This window comes from Struthio camelus, chromosome 2 (assembly GCF_040807025.1).
Source record: "Struthio camelus isolate bStrCam1 chromosome 2, bStrCam1.hap1, whole genome shotgun sequence".
Lineage (NCBI taxonomy): Eukaryota > Metazoa > Chordata > Aves > Struthioniformes > Struthionidae > Struthio > Struthio camelus.
The window spans coordinates 67,627,011-67,642,619 of NC_090943.1; the positions used below are offsets into that span (position 1 = coordinate 67,627,011).

General features: G+C 36.8%; 1 long non-coding RNA gene across 2 annotated transcripts in view; it reads right to left on the minus strand.

Moving 5' to 3' along the window:
* The window catches only part of LOC104150244 (uncharacterized), a 139,817-nt gene that overhangs the window by 18,400 nt on the left and 105,808 nt on the right, over window positions 1–15,609 (minus strand). For both annotated transcript variants that reach the window (XR_695534.2, XR_011139424.1), the window contains exon 3: window positions 5,894–5,962. This is a non-coding gene — a long non-coding RNA (uncharacterized lncRNA). The remainder of the gene's footprint in view (window positions 1–5,893; window positions 5,963–15,609) is intronic.

A 15,609-nucleotide genomic window follows, 5' to 3' on the forward strand; every position in this document is an offset into this window, starting at 1 on the left:
GAGTTCCAAGGAAATGACAGCACATCTGTGCCATTTGCTCTGTCATCAGTTCTTACGGGCCTGTGAAAATCCTTGATCCAAAAGTTTATGATGACATGGAGTTTGCAAAAGGCAAAGAGAAGACAGACTGCTCAGAGAAGATCGCAGAAACACAGCTATGGCCAGTCCAACCACCAACTGATGGTCCGACATAGTAAGACGCTAATGCTCTAGGCTTGATAGTAGAATAGAACATAAAACTACCTATGTCTCAATCTTCCTATGCTTTCAAATATATTTGGTGTTGAAAACAAGCCTTTTACTATCATTTCCAGCCATGAAGTCCATTTTTAGAGGACAGTTGTTAATGACATGCACATTAACTTCATCATAGTTATATCAACTACTAATTATAGAGAAGAGGCTTGGAATATAACCACATACAAATAAAACATTCAGTTTTCTTGATTATAACAGAAAATAAGGAACAGAGCAATTCTGATTCATTTATAGATAAAACTTCAAAATATTTCTCCCTTTGAAGGGGGCAACCACAGACAACTTCACTCCAGGCCTTGCTTAGAACTCATCTTACTAAACACAGAGTCAGAACACGTGAAACAGCAATTCCAAAAATCTGCTAGTTTATAAACTAAAAAAATAGATCCCTGAGGAGAGAGAAATATACTTCTGCTGAAATAGGTATGACCTCAGATACTTCAACGATTCTCTCAAATTAAAATTAACTCCTTTGCATGACTATGTCTGTGCAGCAATAAAGTAAAAGCTAATTCTGTAACCAATGATTTTAACAACTTTGCCACTAACATATGAGGGGAAAAATTTTCAACACATTCCATGTATTTCACCTAGGAGACTGATGCTGACTGTGAATATTACAGCAGCAAAGTCTGTAGGTTGTGTTTTCCTTGCTTATATCTTCCCCAGATTGGTATTTGGTCATTATTTCAATCCCATCACACCAGCCATTAACATTTCAGAAAAGCTGTGGTTTAGCTATGTTCAAATAAAAATACAGGTACTATCCCTCCACAGTTGAACATAACAGTAGTGCTCAAGGAAAGTAATCCACCACTGACTCAGAAATTTCTCTGTGTAAAGAATTTTTCATTTCTCACAAATAAAGGAGGCAGCCGGAGCTCCTCCATGTGTGTATATATGTACCTTCTTGGTGCAATCACTACTTTCTGGGTTACTGTGGGTTACTATGGGACAAGGGTATTTTTTTTAATTGACTTTAGATTACACTGCTTGCGCTATCTGAAACAAATGGAAACAATGGTATATATATCCTCCTTGCACTTTACACTGTACTTTGCAAAGTATGTGTATGCCTGCTTTTCCCAGAGTGACATTCTGCCATATCGAATGCAATCCCCCTCAGCCATGAGGAAGTTATAGGTACAGTAATATTCTGTTATAAAAATTAGTTTGGACATCTCATCTTTTACATAATCAGGCTCTTAATGCTTACATCTATTTAACAGTGAACAGTTACACTCAATAATGTGTGCAAGGGCATCACTCCAATTTTGCTAAAAATTCTGACTGAAATTTGAGAGGCAGAAGAGGCTGGTTATAGCTGGTTTTCCTCACTGCTTTACCAACTGTAATAATCTTGCTTCCATGTTAAAAGGGGAAAAAATGAATAGGTATGGAATCATTTCTTATCAAAAGTGGAAATAAAATCAAAGTATAATTTATATTCTGATGCTTATCATCAAATATCCTGTCACCATGAGAAACATGTCAGAATAGGTAGAAATTTTATTTTATTATTTTCTGTACAGTTTTTCATATGGCCAATGTTCACTATGAAGAGTGAACAGTAAAATCATACTGCACTTCTGCAAAAGCATTAGGCTTTTTCTGCAGAAATTGAAAAGAAGGAATAAAAAGGAAATTTAAAACTGCATGAAAGAATAGTGCAAGTTCCATTCATTTATTTGCTATCTAATGAAGCTTTAGAATATAAAATTGTTTTTTTTTAAACGATTGAAAAGAAGATTCCAGTATCTTTTGATGGGTGCCTGGTACTTGTATGATGATCTTTTGTTCAGAGGCTTGTGCTCATAGGTTATCCATAGTAACAGTGTCAGTCACACTGGCTTGTCATAAAATTCTCCAAAAAAAGAGTTAGTTAACACCGTGGACTACGCAGAGATCATGACAGATAAATAGGAGAAGAGTGAAACTAGAAATTAAGTCATCGGAATTAATCATTCAGAAATTAGACTTAAATGAGAGCCAGAATATAGATGGCGCAGATATTCTGGCCATCAATGCTTTTCAAGATGCTTAAAATCATTTCAGAAAAGACAACATCTTTGGGAGACCAGAAGCTGTTGTGACTATAAACAAAAAGCCTAAAATGTTTTTTTCTGATCTTTAGTATATATCTTCTTTGGAATAAGTTGCTCAGGCCCTTGGAAATTCCTTATCTGGTGATAAGTAATTTCCAAATAGCAAAGAACTTGATGTAAACTATGCTATTCCTATGTTGAATTTTCTACTGAATATTCTCTTATTTTCATTCAGTCACGGGTTTGCAAAAACCCATTTAGAGTTGCAAAATACCATTGTGCCTGTTACCGTATGTCAACTGCAGCACCAGGGCAACAGCCATAAATAGGGCCATTTCTCTGAGTAATAGTTGAGAATTATCTGTGTATCAGTCTCATCCTTATTTGACTTAGAACTGATGTGCTTATGGTTTAACTTAGTAACACATTTTACTGAAATGCTAAAAGTTTATGTTAAATCTGAAGCTGATGCTGAAGTTTTTAGTTTCTTAAATACATTGACAAATGACAGCTGTGACACAGTCTGTTCATAAGTAAAATATTAAACTGCAGAGCTTTGATTCAAAAAAGCCACATATCTAGCGCTGACAAAGAACTGGCAATGAATCTTTTGAAGGCGGTTTGTACAGTGTGTGCCTGTGTTCAGGCTGCCTAAGCTTTTCCAGCTCTGCCACATATAGACTTAGATCACAGAATTCATGAACAGTGCTCATAATCTTCTGACTCCCTTTCCGGAAACACTGAATTTACAAGCAGCTTCACTACTGACTATGTATGGATGCATTCACCCTATTTTCAGTTCAGATCAGAAGTGCACTTTTGAAGTGAATCTCCCAAATGTCTCCACTTGCTACACTTCAGTTCACATGTCTGCATTCAGTTCACATATACTGGATTTATTTTAGGTGAAACGAAACCTGGAGGATCTCTCCAGGAGCACAAGTAACCAGCTCTAATCTGTAGCAGGCATTAGTCTGCAGGATCTAAAGCTAGTTCAAAGAAAACCCTCCAGAGGCGTATACTGTTGGTACTGGATCCTCAGCATCAACTATTTCACTTTACCTGTTTGCCTATACAGGGCTGCAGTACTAGCAAATGCACACATGGCCTAGAAGTACTGATTTAGTATCTGATGTCTCATATTTTAATTTTGGGAGTGCAAAAAACCAAAGTCATTTTTTCTCTCCTTTCAGCCTACAGCTCATGAAAGGTAGGCTGATGCTCTGCCTGTCCAGTGCATCCTCCTAACTACAATAATATAATCTAAAAATTCTCCACTAATGACAATACAGTTATAATAGACCAACTGCAGCAGCTCACTCCAAAACTGGTTTCTCTGATCATGACTTCATGAAACCTATCAGCTATTTTAGCACAGCCAAATAGAAATGGACAGATTCCACCCTAACTAAAATGAGATTTGACATGGACAGATGTAAAGTCCCATTGAATATACCAACCTTGGGGTTAGTTAGATGCAATGACAGCATCAGTTCCTTCCTCCCATACTGAAGGATCTACTGGCTGTCTTGCAGTCATCTACCAATATTCCACATAGCCTGATGTTCTAGAGACAAAAGCCACAGAAGCAGGCATATATACAAGTAATAAACAGATATAATACTGTTAGATGCTAGCAATTGATATATTTAGGATCTTGTTCACTGGGATGTTTTAATAATTTATTACCGCTATTATATAGCTTTCTGTATCAACTGTAATTAAAATTATGTATGATTAAAAAACTTGCCAAATGCAGAATATATTTTTTCAATCATATGTCTTAGCTACCCTTTAACTTGCAGTGATAAGCTATTCCGCTAAGTGGCCATTCAATAGCACAATTGAGTGAGTGAGGGATGATGTGCTCAGTTCAAATGCAGATGAGCACAGCTTGAAAAAAACTGATATAGGTAAAAAAAAAACGTGGCAATCAGACAAATGGATTATTACTTCTCTAATGAAAGATATGCTTTTTTCAACAGGTAGGAATAGGAGAAAATAAAATTTACCAAGCTCATGCTTAAAAACAAAGCAAAAAAATTTAGTTTCACTCTTTATCCCTCTTACTTTTTACCCACAGTTATGCTAATCTATTTCATCTCATAAGCTATTACTGAGTCAATTCATTGGATGTCTTCACTCAGAGAAATTCTGGAGCCTGTACTTAGCATTTACTCACTTCTTAAGATTGAGGACTCAGTAGCATTGTCAAGACTTGGCTCAGTTATAACCAAGAGAGTGACAATCCCATCTAGATAATAGTTGGATTGACTGAAATGAGCTAAACAGTGACATGATTGCCGTTATGTTTGTAGCTAATTACTTTAGCACGAACTTGCTCTACAAAAAAGGAAAGCGACTAAAGGTTATGAAATATATTTGCATATTAGCTTGTAAAACTCAATGTTAGCTTGAGCTATCCTTATTTTTCAGTTTTATACAAGCAAGATTTCATGGCATGTTAAAATGATAATGATCTTTTAGCAGTTTGGACTTACAGAAAGAGAATGATGTATGAGAAGTCCTAAAACACTTACAGGAAGGTGCAAAAGGCTGTATTTTGCGTTAGAAGCAACTGTTTCAGTATTCAAATACCGATCTGGCTATATCTGCCTTGGCAAGGCCTGTGTCCCCCTCAGAAACCTCCAAGTCCCAGGCCAAGTAGCAGAGGGAGGCACTTCTGAGACTGAGCTCCCTAGAGCAGACTGGCTCTGTCCACACCACCTAGCATTTGGCTTGGTTTCTTCTGCGCTGCATGTGCTACTTCTGTGGTGCTGCAGCAACATAATTATTTTCTGCATTTTATTTCCAGCTCCGAGTGCAAAAATAATAAAGAAGGGCTTTGTCACAGTCCTCCAGAGCAGTGTTTACAGCATGATGTAACCGGTGTAACATCATCATGTGTACACCGGTGTGTAGTAGGAGCACTATGGGCAGACATTTGAGGGTATGTGGCCTGCTGGGATAGGCTTGGAAGACTCTGCAGGATAGAGGGGGCCAAATGTGGTGCATTCATGTGTGTACTTCCTGTAGGGAGTGTGTTTCACCCTACAGAGAACCATTTGGTTCACTTGCTCCAAATCCAGCAGCCACCTAACATGAACAGCGCACATGATTATGGTATGAACACATGGAAGTGGTCCAGGGAAGATTCATTTCTTCCCTAGGAAGGAACCAGGGTGAAAAACACCCATTTCTTTCCAGTATTAATTTAAATTATATTCATAGCCATAAGCTGGTACTTCAAGACATTTAGATCTGAATTCACAAATAAACTGTGTAGTTCACATCCACCGAGTGCTGACTACGTAGGCCACTATCATTGCTATGCAAAAATAATATAAAAGGTGGCATAAGATGCAACTGACAGAGAGAGACTGCAAAGAAAGCCAAGCAGTATGATATTATGATAAAATGGATTTATTTGAAACTAACTGAAAATTATGATTGGAGATTTTTTGCAATTTTGTTGATAAAAGTAGCTGCATAAAAGTTAGACACCCTTGTAAGGTGATTGATTTAGCACAGACTGATGAGAACTAACGACAGCAATAAAGCATACCTTGGGTGGATGAAATTCCACCTACCTGACAAACCTCAAAAGACTAGTTGTCAATGGGGTGTCATCTCCGAGCAGGTTTCTCACCAGCGTGTCTCTGCAAAGACAGATATAAGTCTAATGTTAGCCAATGACCTATGAATTCACAGCTGATAACTCCTGTGATTGTTAAGTCATTTGGATTCCTTGATCTGTTGTGCCTGTTCAAACAAAATGCATTTTGCAGAGGCCAAATGCAAAATAAAATAGCTCCCACACCTACTAGGTGGGAGAATATATTCTGAAAAACAATTAACTTGAAAAAGGACTCATATACAATATGGTTTACAAGTTATCAGGTGTGAGCTACCAAATCTTTTCTGTGGCAAAGAGAAAAAATATACTCCGTAAGAATGCAAAAAAAAAAAATGCTGAGGGTAGAAATGGGTGTATGATTTCACTTTTGTGTACTTTTTCTTTCATATGACTAATATTAAAATACTGTATAGGGTTCAGGGGGTTGTATTTTTAAAAGAACATTTTAAAATTTTAAAAGGGCCCACAAAAGTGATATAAATATGATTCAGCAGCTGAAGAAAAATCTTTACTGTAAGAAACTTAAAACACAATTTGTTCATCTTACCACAAAGGCAACTGAGATGATGCAATTCAAGGATATAAGTATCTTCACGGAAAGAAAATCATAGGTAATAAGAGCACCTATATCCTAGGAGATAAAAGCAAAGGAAGAACCAACGCCTAAATGTTTGTTAGACAAATTCAATTATAATGCAGGCCCTAATATTTTAAAGTGCGGTTGACTAAATGGTAGAACAGACATCAAGAAAGATAGGGGACCTTCATCTCCTTATATCTCTAACTCAAGATTTTCTGAATGCCTTAGCCAAACAGGCATTGGTGGACTTAGAAAGGTAACCAGAGGAAGTTTAAAAGCCGTCAATATAAGGAGAAACTGAGGAAGCAATCCAATGCTGGCTCCTCACATCATCCACTCACATGGAACGTGGTATCTCTACTTACATGGAACAGAACGAGTGGGCAAGACCTATACCTCCTCTGAGACTGGCATTCTTCTGTGATCAGGCCATTTTTCACCCTGTAAGATTTCACTGGATTGTTCATTTCCCTTGTGCTTCATTCATGAATAAAAGCAACTGACATGTTCAAAGTCTACTTACCCTGAGCTTTTCAACTATTTTCTCTGGCTCTTAAAGTTTTCCCTTATGCAAATTTTTTTGGATAAAATCTTGTATAGCAAGCAATAACGCATGAAAGGATGCAGACGTCAAGGTTACTGAAATTCTTCTTTAAGAAAACTGAGTTAAATATAATAATTATTAAGCTTTTTCTCCATGTATCAGGTTTAAGAGAAGCTAATAATGGAATTTTTCAAGAGTCATCCTTAAGAATGATGTTGCTTGATATTTTCATTAATTATCTTAGCACAGAAAGTGGAAGTGAGCTAATAACATTTCTTGATGACACAAAGTCACGAGGCCCTGTAGACTGTGAGGTGGATTGAAATACCATATAGCAATAACTGGATGACCTTGAGGACTACAGAAATGGAAATTAGATAAAAATTAATAGTGTCAGTTGTAAGACTGTGCACTTAGGCAGGGATTCACCTCACCTAACTTTAGCCATGTAAAAGTTCCATGTCAAATCTCAGCTTGATATGCAAACTGAGAGAGCAGCATCTAATTCAGATTCTGCAGCACCACTGGAGGTTGTTCTCCCTACTGCTCCCTTTAACTCTGTAGATTAAAGAGATCCTAAGGAGTAGCCTAAAAGGTAGTCATCTAGTTTAAGTTAGTTCCATCTAAATAGGATGGAAACCTACCCTTCTGGACCAGAACCAACATTTCTGTGATAAATTTATGAATAGAAACATCGTGAGAAGGAAATTATTAGCTGATCAGTAGCAGACTATAATCTATCAATGTCATTTAACCTTGGAAAGAACCTAATAATTATAAACTTAGTGTTTATAAGGAAATAAAATAGTACCATTGCCTGGGTGTCATCTGGAACTTTCTATATACCATGCCAGCCTCGTAATATGGGGGGGAGGGGGGAGGGGGCACCACTTGGAATAGGTACAGAAGAATAGGGAAAAAGAATAAAAGGGATTATAAATGTATTATAAGCGCATCTTATAAGTGGAAAACTGAAATGGCTTGTGTTTGTGTAACAAAGCCAATGCTTAGAGGAACGAAAAAAAATGCTTTATATAAATGCAAAAAGAGAAAGGCAGAGGAATTTAAACATAAAAAAAGAAGAAAAATTCTGTAAAACAAAGGGTTGCATTGACATAGGTATAAATGATTGGAGATGAATAAAAACGATCATGGAAATTACAAGCTTTTTCATTACAAGTAAATCTCCACAGTAATTTTATGTTATAAATGGTGAGGATAAGAAACTGAATAGATTTTAAAATCAAAATTTCAGAACTGTATTAAAGGAAGTGTAAGACTTGTTTGCATGCAGTCAGAAAGAACCTGAATCTACAGCCTGGAAGTTCGCTTCTAGCCCTGCCTTTCTCTTCTTCTGACAGTTTTTCTTTCCACCTAGCACATCTTTCACTGTTCATCTGTGGTTTGAGTCTGGTTTCAAAAAAACATTGTTTACAGAGGTCAGCTGAACGGAAAGTCTGAATGGCAGTTCAAATGGATTCAAAGCAGTTTCTCTTCAGTGGCTTCAGGTGTGCAAGAACAGTTTCTTTCTTTTCTCTAAATCTTTCTTTCTGTCTCTAACCAACCTTCACCCTTCACTCATAGCAGAAGTATAAAACAGAAGACCAGGGTGGAATGAGCATAGAGGAAAGAAAGCAGTTGTAAATAGACAGATGGAAAAAAAGGTATTTTGAAGAACTGGAAGTGTAACAATAATAAAACGTGGTAAAAAAGTCCCTATAGACATCTCTGACCAGAAAATACACAATTTCAATAACCACTGACTTTTATGTTACTGAAAAAGGTGTTAATCTGTAGTCTTGGAGTCAAAAATTCATCTCACATGGCTGTAATTTCTCTTTAGGAGTTTCTCTTTACCCTCAGTTTCCCAGCTTTGCAGCTGAACCTAAAATAACATTAGATCACAGTTAATAACCACAGTAGCCAGTCACTTCGTACAGCTTAAATCAATGCATGGGTCTGTTCTGTGAAAATGATCACGGCCCTCGCATGAATTTTCCTTTAGGTTTCAAAATAACGTACTGACTCCATAGTTGCTTGCACATCTGATGAGCCAGTATTAGCATGCACAATAACTAAGTTTCTTACTTTTGTTACTATGCATCAATGAACCCTTTATGATTTCCACTCGTTTCGGGGAAATAGGGAAATTTTTAGCTGGCTAATGTCAAAAAAGAAAGATATCAATGTCCTTATTATGAGGTTCAAAGGAGTATGGAATTCAGTGGTCCATTTCCTATTGAAAGCATGTTTGTATCCTCCTGTTATAATTAATGTTTTAGACTCAAGTACTCGTTTGCAAAGACCTTTCAGAGTTTTAGATTATCTAACTGTTGTTTCACAAAATGTTCAGCACATTCTAGAGACTACTAGTGCATTGGTTTTTAATCTGAGGGTGACTGATAGACTCCTGAGGACAAGACTCTTGAGGACAGGACAGGGAAACTGGAGATATTAAGGCATTTGACAAAGATGGCTAATGCAAGAAAGCTCATACTGAGACAGGGCAACATGGGAAATTTTTGAACAGGTCCAGAAAATCCATAGAGAAAGTTTAGGGTTATAAAATATTCTGAGGTGGAGTTTTTTTGGTGTCGTTCCCCACTCCGAATCAAAAAGCTGACAACCACTGTATCAGCAGTACTATTACTATTGTGTTGCCATTTGGTCAGGAGGAAAACGCACAGACTCCGGAGAGGCTGGAAATCAAATGCTCTGACCTCCTGAACAACAAGGACGTAATATTAATAATAAGGAACTAATATCAATAATAAGGACAAAATATTAATAACGAAGATGTAATATTAATTCTTCTTTATAGTTAATCATTTGTTTTGCCCATGAAAAGTAATATATCCCATTTCTTCCAAAACATTACGGCTCTTAGTAAGCTCCTCATACAGACTATTGATATACAGTCCCTTTTAGGATGTCTCAGCTGCAGATAACGAAGAACAAAGCCTGACTTGTTTTTATATGAAACTAGTAAACAGCTCAGGCTGAGACATCCAAAGTTTTGATCCTTCATTAAAGCAATCTAGACATTATCATTAGCCATTTTTGACAGGCCTGACCATAACTTTTATTCATATTTTATTCTTTGAGCTCATTTTACAGCAGTTCAACTGCAACCTTCAAGAACAAGAGCTAACTGATGTAAAAGGGGCTGACCACTACGCAGGCAACAGGTCCTCCTGCAGAAGAATGCAGGCTTTCCCAGAAGACTTCGTAAGATTTAGTTAGGAAACGGAATGGAAAGGGGCAGTTTGATTTTAAGAGGCTTATGACAGGAAGAATATAGACTGCAACACTGTCACATGGAAGCAGAATAACAGCAGCACCAGCATACAGCATATACTACACCGCTACTGCTACAAGTTCAGGGGAGTCTTTGTATCAGGACTCAAGAGCAGATTACCTCTGACACCACAATTTACAACTAAATTCTGCAACAGTTTTCCTAATAAGTTTCACTCATGAAGGACCCTGAAAAAAAAAAAATGCTCACTGCAGTAAAGCCATATTCCAATGGCTGGGTTAGCAGAGAAGAGCTCAGTAAGAAAATATGTTTCATAAGTTTTGAATTCGTTTAAATTTCAATGAAAAATTGAACAGAACCATTTAAATGATAGAAAATAAGGTAGGAGATTCTAATTTGTTAACTAGAATTTGGATACCAGAAGTTTTAAAAAAAATGAATTAGTTAACTGTATGCAGTGTTTTTTTAGGGAAACTCACTTTTACTTTATGTTCTGGGATAGATGCAATTACTGTATGCTCAGTGTTATATACACTACTTAAAATTTGCCGGTTAAAAATGTTCTTTCCTACAGATTAGTCCTGCTCTTCAAATGCTGCTCCACAGCACAGATGTTCCACATCTTCTATACTTTTATTCTTTTCACATCACTCTTCTGAATAGCTTTTGGACATTGTTTCAGGGCTGTTGTTTTACACTGACGGAAATTCTTGGAACAGAATTGTTTTTCAATGTACTGCTAAAAGATGTTCATTTAAGGCCAACAATGGCTTGGATAGTTTCCCCTGTTGACTGATTGACAATAACGCTGAAGAAAGGATTTGCTTTTAAGCTTACTGTTTCACAGTCAAAAGGCTTGCCAGATCCAATAAATCTACGTTTGCACTTAACTGTCACTTGCATCTTTGCTCTCCGGGCTACAGAACAAATTTAGAAAAGCAAATTTCAGCTAAAAGCTCCATCCAACTAGTATACAGACCATTATTTCTAAAGTCTCCTTTTTAGATTTTAGATATAAAATAATTTGCACACAATCAGCAATGATAATTTGTTGTGCATTCTAAGGTTGTTACTTTCTACCTTATATGATCTACACACTTCTGTGTGGTTTAGGAACAAAATTAGTGAATCAGAAATGTCATACTAGTGAGGAAGAGGGGGAGACAATATCACCTTATGCCTCACTCAGGGCAAAATTCTCTTTTACAGCTGTGCTGGTGAGAGAGAAGTCCACGTCTCTGCTTTCCATTGAGCTGTCAAAGTGAGAACTATGTAAAACAATTCAGAAAATTGTTCCAAGCCAGTCAGGTTAATAAGAATTTAACCAGTCTTAAATGTGCTTTGGAGGTGGCCTGGATGTGCTGGGTCAGGTGCCCAGGACCCTGCCCGTGGAGGCAGGGAGCTCACCTGGCTTGAGGGTATGATTTAGTTTCTTGGGCTCCTCTTGAAGTCCATCACACTTCTGATTGGGAAATATTTTCCTATAAACTTCCAGTGAGCCCTGGTGGAATTTAAGTTTGAGTGCAGAATTATTTTAAAGCAAATATTTCACCCTAGGTCAGTCTGCAACCATGACTTCAGCTGGGCAAGGAGCCACAGACATTTCCCTCCATCAGCAGACGTAAGATAACAGCCCAAGAGCAGATTTTGCGCTGCCACACTCTTCTCACGAGCCAATCAGTACTCAACATAGAAGAGACAGGAGAGGTCCATTTGTAAACAACAAAAAAGACCCTCAGTTCTGTGTTACTTTCACATCTCGCTCCATTCAGCTAGCTTCCTTCTCTTAGATCGCTTCCCTCTCAACCCTATCATGGTGGTGGGGCATAATGCTAGGCTCTACACAATTTATTCAAATAGGATGAATGGCTATTCTAAAGACCTTATAATCAAACTGGCAAAGGTTAAGACAGTACAAGGGCAGAAAGCAGGCCACAGAGATCCGTATGGCATTCTCCAAGCTATGGTAGAGTGCAAGGGAGATCAAAAGCGATCTGTGATGTGGTCTCCTCTCCTTCTGCTTCAAGCTCCTTCGACTCCATCATTCTGCTCCCTAGTTCACAGGTATCAATTTTCACAATCAATTTTTACAAGATCATTTTGGATGCTGAAGGGCAATGGCAAGCGGAGCTCTTTTTTCCAGGCTTTACAGCCTGTAGACAGGTAGGTCTCCACGCCATCTTGACAGTCAAACAGGATCATGCATAAAATAACACATCCAATCCATGTATGAGACACCTTTAAAACATCTGTCTCACAGAGGTCATTTATTTTTGTTTCTGTTGTCATTTTTAATATATGGCCCTTGTGTTCAGCAAATGTTTCAGACTGAAGTTTTCAGAAGTGCTTTCTGCAGTAGGACTTCTAAATTGTGCTATTCTGATTATCCATAAAATGCTCCACTTTCTTCCTCCACCTTCACAGTAGGTCGCTTGAAAAGTTTCCAGTCTTTAGCTAATGCATTAAGCATTTGCTGTACATTTTGTACAACAGTCATGTCGTATAAACATCTTCTTTCCTCACTTTCCTCTACCTCAGTCTGGCTGCATCTCAGAGAATAGCATTTTCTTCTGAGATAGAAACACTACAGCTGATTTTAACAAATTCTAGTATATCTGTACACTACCCAGACTAAAGATTGGAGGCATAAGACTGAAATCTGATAAAAGCAAAATCAGTAGCGAGAAGCTTAGACAATTTTACTTTAATTTAAACAATCTGCCTTTGTTTTTTGGACTTTTTTCCCCTCAAGCAAATAAAAGTTTGAGAAATCAACAGAAAAAAAAAAGTTTTTTGATGGATGCAGACAGATTAGACTATATTGTTTCTCTCTTTTTCTACATTTCAATGTACCTAATACATTATGCCAATTTTCTTTTGATTTTCAAATTCAGTTTTGTTTTTTCTCAGAGCTAATTTTAAACCTGCTTTCCTGCCTCCACTTCACCAATAAACTTTCTGTTTATACCTAGAAAAAAGGTAGAAACCGATGGCCAGGACTCATTTGAATCACAGACTGATAGCAGAGGAAGAAAAGAGCCTATCTAACCCTGGGAAACAGGCTTATATGCAGAAAATTTTTCACAGCTCAAATTGTGATGAGAAGCGCTAATATCAAAAATCTGAAAATATGCCATTTAAATAAATTCATCATATTGTATCTGATGAATTGTATCATATTGTATTTGATTTGATTTGATTTGATTTGACCAGGCACTTCTTTTATATTGGCATAATTTGACTGAGATTTTAAAGGAAAAAATTATTTAGAACTGAACAAGTAAGTCTCTCACTCTAAAAAGATCAAACCAGATATGTTTATAGCTAAAAAAAATCATAGTCTAAACAGGATTAAAACCAATACTTTCCTGCGAGATTGTTTGGTTTCACGTTTGCTGTTTTCCCTCTTAAAAGTAAGGAAACCTTTAAACAGTCCCTTCCTAGTATTTCTGCGCTACTTATTTTTATCTGCTTACTTCTTGAATGGGAACGATGCATAGCTGCCTTGCTAATCTGAAGCCAGGTCAATCTTTCTCTGTTAGGGTACCTACTGTAGTGGAATACCACTTCCACAAAACCTAGAACAGAAAAGTCCATATACAGATTACAAAATCTTATATTATGTCACTAAAATAGCCCCAATTAAAATTTTCTGTGATTTTCATGTCTGCTTTGGGCTTTTTCCCCCCCTCTTTCTCTGAATGACAACCAGAGACCTGAATTTGGGGTTTTGACTAAATGATGTCTATTTGCTTCATTGAGATTGCAAAACTCTTGTCAGAACTGCAAAATGGAACACTACTTGGAAACTTTCTGGAACAGTGCTTTACCGAATCAGGTCATGAGGGAAAAATACTTACAGGGCTCAAGAACTGTCACTTGGTATCACCTCTAATCATAAGCTATCCCTTGCAAATACAAGTTTAATATTATAATTGCAATAGCTACTATTTAATTAGAAAAAATATATTCATATACCATCATATATTCATTGTAATAAGAAGTTACATGTTACAGCTCAGTTAGACGAGAAAAGCTCTTTTTTTCCTCCTTTTAATCAGAATTTGCCAGTGATGTTTTAGGTGAAAATTTATGCTTGACTCTATTTCTAGTGATACAGAAAGTTTAAAATAAAGTTTAAAATAAAATTTCAGACTTTGCTATTTGCAGCGAAATTTAGTATTTTTAGAAACTTCTTGAACTACAGACTATGCCTTGCATAATAATCAATTTTAACGGCATCTTAGTTGTTAGACTCTTAATGAATTTCCTTCTTAGTTCTCAAACAACTCTCTCCCATAAACACATTAAATGTTGGAGAGCAAACTTCATATAGAGAGGTGTATGTGCTAGCAGGTAGGTAAGGAAAGGTAATGGGAAAGCAAAACAGAATCTTTGGCTTTTAAAATAATGAATAAAAAACATTACAAGAACCTTCTCCCATAATTACGTCAAAGAAAGAAGTACTGGCAGAGTACTTCACTCCTGTCCATTCATTCACTGGACATCCTTCTTTGTTCCTGAAAAATGTGTTGAGAATTGCACAACATCCAGTTTGCATCATCTCAAATATAAGCATAGACATGGATTTCATAAGGAGCTGTGAGTTAACTAGAACTAAGAAGCCATTTCAAAACGCCATTTAGCACATTTACTCCCCTCTAAGGGTTAAAATGGGCCTTTTCAGAAGATAGAGATAAGCTATGTAAAATAAACTACTAAAGGTAAGGTACAAAAATTGATCTGTGTCAAATTCAAACTTTCAACATTTATTACTTTTTCCAGGTTTATACTTAAAAATAAGGCTATATTTCAGGCAAAAACGTCCTTTTATTTAAAAATTATCATAGTATATTACGGGTTTTAAAGTACTGAGACAGTTTCACAGCACTGAAGTTGAAAGCGAGTAACAAGCCTGTGGTAATTTTTCTTTTTTCCCCTCCCTACTGTGAATACTTTCGGACAATCTGATCATTAGCCTTTCAGTCATCTCATGCTGTTCGGCTCATTTTGCAAGAACTCCCCTGTATTTCCATGCCCATGAGGTTTAAACAATAAATGCTAAATGAACCGAATGAGTCGCACACCTATATGACATTTTGACTGAAACAATTAAAGGGAATTTGGAGTGAGCTCTTGTCACTGGTAACAAATGCAGGAATCTTTCAAAGCACTGAAAAAATGACAGTTTGCTCCTTCCTGTTGGACAATTACTATTACTTTGCCAATCTTGAATGCAGTATGTAATTCAAATGGTAATTTGGATGTTTGCATTTTCATTAGGTT